Genomic DNA, 6,718 nt, shown 5'->3' on the forward strand with positions numbered 1-6,718 from the left:
AAAGAAAGAAAGAAAGAAAACAGTATGGAGATCCCTCAGAAAATTATAATGAAAGCTACCATATGACCCAGCAATACCACTTCTGGGTATTGACCCAAAGAAAATAATACAATCTCCAAGAGGGCACGAGAGTTGTCTCCCATATGCCACCAGCGTGCAGTTTTTGCCTGGAGGGTATTTCCTGGTGCCCAGTCAGGAGTAAAATGTCTTTCACAACTGGGTACAACTTCGGGCGGGGTGGGCCTTCTGTTTAGTGGATCTACCTTGCAAGCCTTGACCTTAAAAAAAAATCCCTAAATTTTCCTCCTTGAAAAAGTCCCCTCCCCCATCCTCCATTTGAAACCAGTGCTGTGAAAGCAGAGAAATGCTGGTGAAGTACACGCAGACTTCAGTGGGAGAGGGCAGCCCCGTCACTAAGGTTTGTCTTACAAACCCAAGAATGAGCACACAGGTCGGGCAACAAGGGGCTGAAGTTAGAGTGAGGAGGGTCTGTGGTGCAGTACTGAGCCTGCAAGCCCATACAATGAAGAACATTCCATGGGGAGCTCTACCATGGGCAAGGACACAGTGATGGGGATGCAGCACAAGGAGGGAGAGGCTGGGTCTCCAACTCACTTCTCCACAAATGGCTTTCAGCAGGGGTTTGTCTGCTGGTGGCACGTGAGCGATGAGAAGGACGTTCAGACCCTGGGGAAACTGACTGCAACCGAGGAGCTGGTATTCATGAAGCACTCAGGGTATGTGCACATCTCACAACCCATTTTGTGCAGCTCAGTGTTGGACAGCACTTCAGAGGGAGCAGTGGAGAGGAACAGGGGAGACCTGGAGACCAGATATGGGTGACCAGAGTCAGAGGAGGAATGATAACAGGGCAAAATGTCAAGAATGGGACTAAAGGACAGAAATGAGTTATGCCTAGTGCTTGGTATGAATACAATGATGGGCACTGGAGAGGTTCCTGGTATGATCTGAATTTGGCCCTGACACTGAGCCATCTCCTACTTCCCACTTAGCAGGGTCAATGCCCCCCCCCCCCAGGGCTCTCTTGCTGTGGCTGGAGTCACAGCTGAGCTGTCAGGCACCCATGTCTCTCCCCACCGCTCCAGCCGGACAACTATGCATATCTGGGAAGATGCAAGTCCTAAAGGGAAGACGAGTGGACAGCCCTGATGCAGAGTAACCCGCCCCATGACAGACCACAGGAAAGAAAACTAGTATTACCAAAGAACCTTGGAGGAGTGTCTTACAGGAATAGCCCAGTGGTCCCCACGAGAAGTGACTATATTGGTGTGTGCAATTTCTGGCTGCAATTTCACGAGGAAATGCCCACTAGAGAGAAGTGGCTAGAATCTGGGGCAGAGTTGCAATGAATCTGGACAGTCACTCTGCCAGGGTGAGGCCGAGTCTGGTGGGACCAACTGGTTTCACTGAAAGACTTCCTACCCCCCATAGCCTTCCCTACACATCTTCAGGTATGCTGAAGGGCTTGGGGAGAGGAAGGGGAAGTGTACTCTACCCAGCCTGGCACCCACAGCACCTACATAGAAAAATTTAGGGGAGCAATGTCCACAGTCCGGCTGTGAGAAGGAAAGAGCAGCTCCCGGAGAAAGGAGGAAGGAGAGAGCCCAGTCAAAGATGCTGGGGTGAGCCTGAGAGACCTACCCAGTGAGGCCAACAAGTGCAAAGTTCTCTAGCATCACATCCTGGTACAGGAGTCTCTGAGTCCCATCAAGGAACTTCCACTCTTCCTGAGACAAGTCCATAGCCACATGCTCAAAGGTCAGAGCAGCCTACCATCATGGAGACTATGTCCCTGAGCCGCCTCTCACTGGGACCCTCAGTCTACCCCCCAAACATCCACTCCCTGCCCCCCACCCCAGCTCCTAAACTGACAGGATATGCAAGGCCCAGATGCCACTGATTCTAGCTCTCTCCTCTTTCCTACTGATCACTCTGTCACCCCGTATCATGCCCACGCAGGCACGAAAGCAGATAAATAAATGTCATTTAAGCACTGGGTGTGACATGAGAGGCCCCACCTCCTCTCTTGCTAGCAAGTTCCCCAGGGGTTCCCAGAGCATGCCTCCCAGACACAACCAAACATGGGCTCAGCTTTCCCCCTTAAGCTGCTATGAGCAAGGCCCTGGGACCCTCAGGTCTCCCTCCCTCCACTGAGCTCATCACTCCATGGACCACACTGCCCTCCCATCTCCAACCCCCACCGTCATGGCCACCTCCTCCACCCAGCCCACATCCACAGGATGTTCCTAGCCACCCCACATGCCACCCTGCCCTTGGCACCCAGAGTGTTTGGCAAATACGATCAGGATCCATCCTGCCCTGGACCTCGGGTGGCCCACACTGGCAGAGGAAGCCCCTAGTCCTGCTTTAGAGGCCTCTTCACCGCGTCCTTTCCTGCTTCAGCCTCGGCCCCGTGGACGCACATGCAAGGGGTCAAACACCTTAAGCCTCTCCAGCTGTGTGCTGTACACACTGCCCCTCACCAGTCTCAGCCTTCACTCTCTCCGGCCAAGCCTCACCAACACTCCACCCCACTGTCCCCTGGCCTTCAGTGACTCTCCTGTTTGCTTCTGGGTTGACCTACCAGCCTGTGTAAAACCCTCTGGGCCCCTCAAGGTCACCAAAGTAGGCTGGCCAGCCCTTAGAGGGCTGAGTAAGCACTGGCCCTGGTCTCCCTGTCATCTCATTCCCATCACTGCTGTGCTTCCACATCCACCTCAGGTCCATTCCCCTGTGGAAGCCTCGGCCCTCTACAAGCCCCACCTCTCTCCCACGGCCACCAGTGTCCCTCAGCTATCCTTGTGATCTGTCCTTGCGATGCTCACCAACCCCATTCAGGTGCCCAAGACACCTTTGCCACCATGACCTGAAGATGTCCCCTCATAAATGTGATTCACAGTTCAAACCTTGTTCCCACACAGGCCATCACCTTGTGGTGTCTTGAGCCTGAGCCCTACACTCAAATGCAGATTTGTGTGCATCTTCTTGCCCATCAGTGCCTCCACTTTGAAGTCCTGGAACTCCTCATACTCAACATGTTCAAACCGAACTCCTGATACTCTCTCTGAAAAGTACTCCTACAAATGACTCCATCCTACATTTCAGTTGATGGCATCTCTTGCCTTCCAGCTGCAAAAGCCAAACCCTTGGAGTTATCCCTGTCTCCTCTCTCTTTCATCCTCCGTAACAGAAAGCAGTCAGACCTACTGTACAAACAAATCCAGAAGCCCTAAGTTTTTCCCACCTCTACAACCAACAACCTGATCCAGACACTACCAATACTCATCTGAACTATTCAGTACCCTCCTCCCTCACCCCTATTCTCTGTTCTCCAGTCTGAAGCCAGAGGAAGTCTGTTAAGTCCTGATTCAGATCACCTCCCTGCTCTACTCTGAATTTCCAACATTCCAAAATTCCTCAGAATACAGGCACAGTTCCTTAGTCTGCCGTTCTAGGCCTGATTCCTACATTTCTTTACCAGATATAATGGGATACGTGCAGTTCCCTGAATCCTGCCAACTCAGTTTCACCTACAAGTATCGGCAAATGCTCATCTCTGCGTCTATAACACTTCCTAAATAGCATTCTACTGGTTGTCAGAAATGGAAACCCCTGGTGTGGGTTCAGGACCCTGAGTCTCAAGGAATCCAGGGGCCCTAGTCCCAATAGCCATGGGGGCAACAGGTGCAGCATTCTGGGACGCCGCAATCCCAGAGACTATATGGGTGAAAATGGGTTGGGTGAGGGCCTGAGATACCCTCCACTCACCTGTGCATGGTCCACAAACATTCCTTCAGCCATGGGTCCCTGTGAGAATAAGACTGTGACAGCTATCCATAGTAGGGTCTCAAGGGTTCATCCAAACATTTATCACTGACCCAAATGTCTAATTTATGAGCCTGTCATTAGTTTGACCTCATTAGCTGTGTGAGTTTGGACAATTCAATCTCTCTGTGCTTCAGTGTCTTCTTCTGAAAAATGGGGATAGTAAGGGGACCAAACTCATAGTGCTGGAGTTGGGATCAAACACATTAGTACATATTAAGTGCTGAGTGTATGCTATCCATAGAATTAGGGCTTTTGTCAGTGTTCTCAATGCAAATTAAGTGACAGACTTTGAAATTTTGAACGTGTTTCAGCTACCTTTATGCATTTAAGAAAATATATTTAAGACTTGATTTTAGTATATTAGTATACTGCTTAGTTACATATTAAGGGGTAAACCAAGTATTAAGTGCTTTCATAAGTTTACCTTGTTAAATCCATACATTTAAAATCTTAATTAGGGGCACCTGGGTGGTTCAGTTGGTTAAGCGACTGCCTTCGGCTCGGGTCATGATCCTGGGGTCCTGGGATCGAGCCCCATGTTGGGCTCCACCTGCTCAGCAGGGAGCCTGCTTCTCTCTCTCCCTCTGCCTGACACTTCCCCTGCTGGTGCTTTCTGTCAAATAAATAAATGAATAAAATCTTTAAAAAAATTTTTTTTAAATAAAAAAAATACAATCTTAATTCACTGGGGTGCCTGGGTGGCTGAGTCAGTTAAGCATCTGCCTTCAGCTCGGGTCATGATCCCAGGGTCCTGGGATGGAGCCCTGCAGCGGGCTCCCTGCTCAGTGGGGAGTCTTCTTCTCCTTCTCCCTCTGCCTGCCTCTCCCCCTGCTTGTGCTCACTCTCTAATAAATAAAATCTTTTTTAAAAAAACTTTAATTGGCTACCTACAGGAACACAATCAGAGGAATAGTGATTGCTTAATTTTAAAAAATAAATGGTGTTCCTTAAGTTAAAAATAGGGGGTATGGGGGCTAGGCCTGGGCAGGTGGATGGATGCTAGTCCTCTAACCTTAAAATAGTCCTCTTTCCTTAAAGTCTACCTTTATTCTATCATTTCTACCCCCTGACCAAGCCAGCCTTAACATTTCCTCAGCCTAAGTAAACTTTATTCAGGTTTCTTCCTGACTATAGGCCCCTAACCTCCCTTTTCTTAAGAGCATTTAACTTCAATAGATACCAATTAGAAAACACATATGTCTTAATCACAGAGAAAAAGATTTGCAAAAAGGGTTACTCCTGAGTAACTCCATGTGCTCCACAGATTCCACTGATCAACCTCCCCATCTGGTTGGTGTCCTCCAGTACTTTTTCAATGGCTCACTCTGGCACTTAAAAACACTCCTGTCTTTTGTTTCAAGGGAGTTGAGTTCACTCCCTCTCCTATTGCAATAGCCTTGAATGGTGGTCTTTGCTCCTTTTAACTTTGTCCAGCGGCCATTTTACTCTGACAGTCCTCTGGCTACTGCTTTGGTCTAGCCTCATGGTAGGGCTCCAGACTCTCTTGCAGGAGCTTTCTCCAGCTTTTCCCACTTCCACTCTCCTCATCCCTCTGCCAGGTCCGTTCTACACTGAGCAGCCTTTGGGAACGTTTTAAAATCCTACCTCAGATCAAGTCTCTCAGTTCACAACGCTCCATGGCTACCATCACCCTCGGAACGAAGGCCTAACTGCTCAGGCTGCCACACCACTCCCAATCTGTTTTCCTGTATATAAGAGACAGGCCCCAGGTTTCCCGAGCACTCCACTCGATCTCACTTCCAAACCTCTGCATATAGTTCCTCTGCCTGTAATACTGTTCCACGCCTCATCACACCGACGGTCAAAAATGGGCACCCCCGCCAAGAAGGCGCCAAGGTTCTAAACAAAGGGCCAGACTGAAGTGAACCGTGCAGGCACTCCTCATTCGGATCTTTAGGATTCAGAGGTAGGAGTTCCCACGGGTGTCGGTGTGGAGGATGCAGCACCAACTTGCGCGGGGTCCATCAGGGCAAACACAACCATCAAGGCTCGTTGGTGAGGCAAAGCGGGGAGTTGCCAGGAAACAGGCCAGAGCGCTGCGGGCTCAGCCAGACGCACGGGGTCACCCCAAGCGGCACTCTCACCAAGTCTCAGAACCGCCTCTGTCAGTGGGGACACATCTACTTCTGCGTCTCCCGCTCACTTTATCTTGGGTTCCACCAACTACTTAAGAATTACATCAGGTGGCCAGGCTCAAGAACGACAAAACTGACCGCCTCCAAAAGAAGCCGGAAGTCCTGCCTAGGCACTTCCGCCTGCTCGGAAAGGCGTCTCTCCATGGCCGGGCCTTCATTGGCGCAGCGCTGCAGAAGCGCGGCGCAGGGGCACATGGGTAATGTAGTTCCCATAGGTCACGGGCCTTGGTCAGTAGCTCCACTGCGGGCCACTGGGCAAGGGCAAAGAAGGTCTACATGCTGAGAAACGATGCCCCCAAGCTCTTAGAACTGAAAGGAATCTCATTCCTCGTAAAGAGACGCCCTGATTTTTCCACGAAGTGTAGTATACAACTGATCACAAATGTTTAGAGAGCTTATTTCAGATGTCCTCCAAAGCTGCAAAACATGGGGATGTCAGTCTGATAGAAAGTGTGCTCCCTATTAGCCGGGAACTAATAGATGTTATCTTGATTCTTCCCAAATATATGTAGACTGAAGCTTTAGAGTTCAGTTTGTGAGACTCAGTTTATTTGTTCAAGGATGAGAGAGAAAAACACTTCAGACAAGACCATCAGGGGGAGTCTGGGGGAGGGAGTTAGGTAGATGCTCTGCTGGGCCACTGGTTCAAACAGAGCACCTCCCAGTCTGGGTTTCCAATCCAGGAGCAACACTGTTTTATCCTGATTTATTTC

At 49.9% G+C, this 6,718-nt stretch overlaps 1 protein-coding gene across 2 annotated transcripts in view; it reads right to left on the reverse strand.

The window, feature by feature from the left end:
* The window catches only part of ZNF599 (zinc finger protein 599), a 48,176-nt gene extending 42,085 nt beyond the window's left edge, over positions 1-6,091 (reverse strand). The window contains exons 1-3 of one of the 2 annotated variants that reach the window (XM_073885280.1): positions 5,955-6,091; positions 4,314-4,462; positions 3,790-3,828 (exon numbers count right to left, since the gene is read on the reverse strand). The gene's annotated coding sequence lies outside the window, so the exon portion shown is untranslated. The remainder of the gene's footprint in view (positions 1-3,789; positions 3,829-4,313; positions 4,463-5,954) is intronic. The other variant, XM_073885281.1, reaches the window with a different exon arrangement.
* Positions 6,092-6,718: the final 627 nt, after the last annotated feature.

Source organism: Callorhinus ursinus, unplaced genomic scaffold (genome assembly GCF_003265705.2).
Source record: "Callorhinus ursinus isolate GAN/ISIS: 27379988/994484 unplaced genomic scaffold, GSC_fseal_2.0 scaffold61, whole genome shotgun sequence".
In the NCBI taxonomy this organism is placed as follows: domain Eukaryota; kingdom Metazoa; phylum Chordata; class Mammalia; order Carnivora; family Otariidae; genus Callorhinus; species Callorhinus ursinus.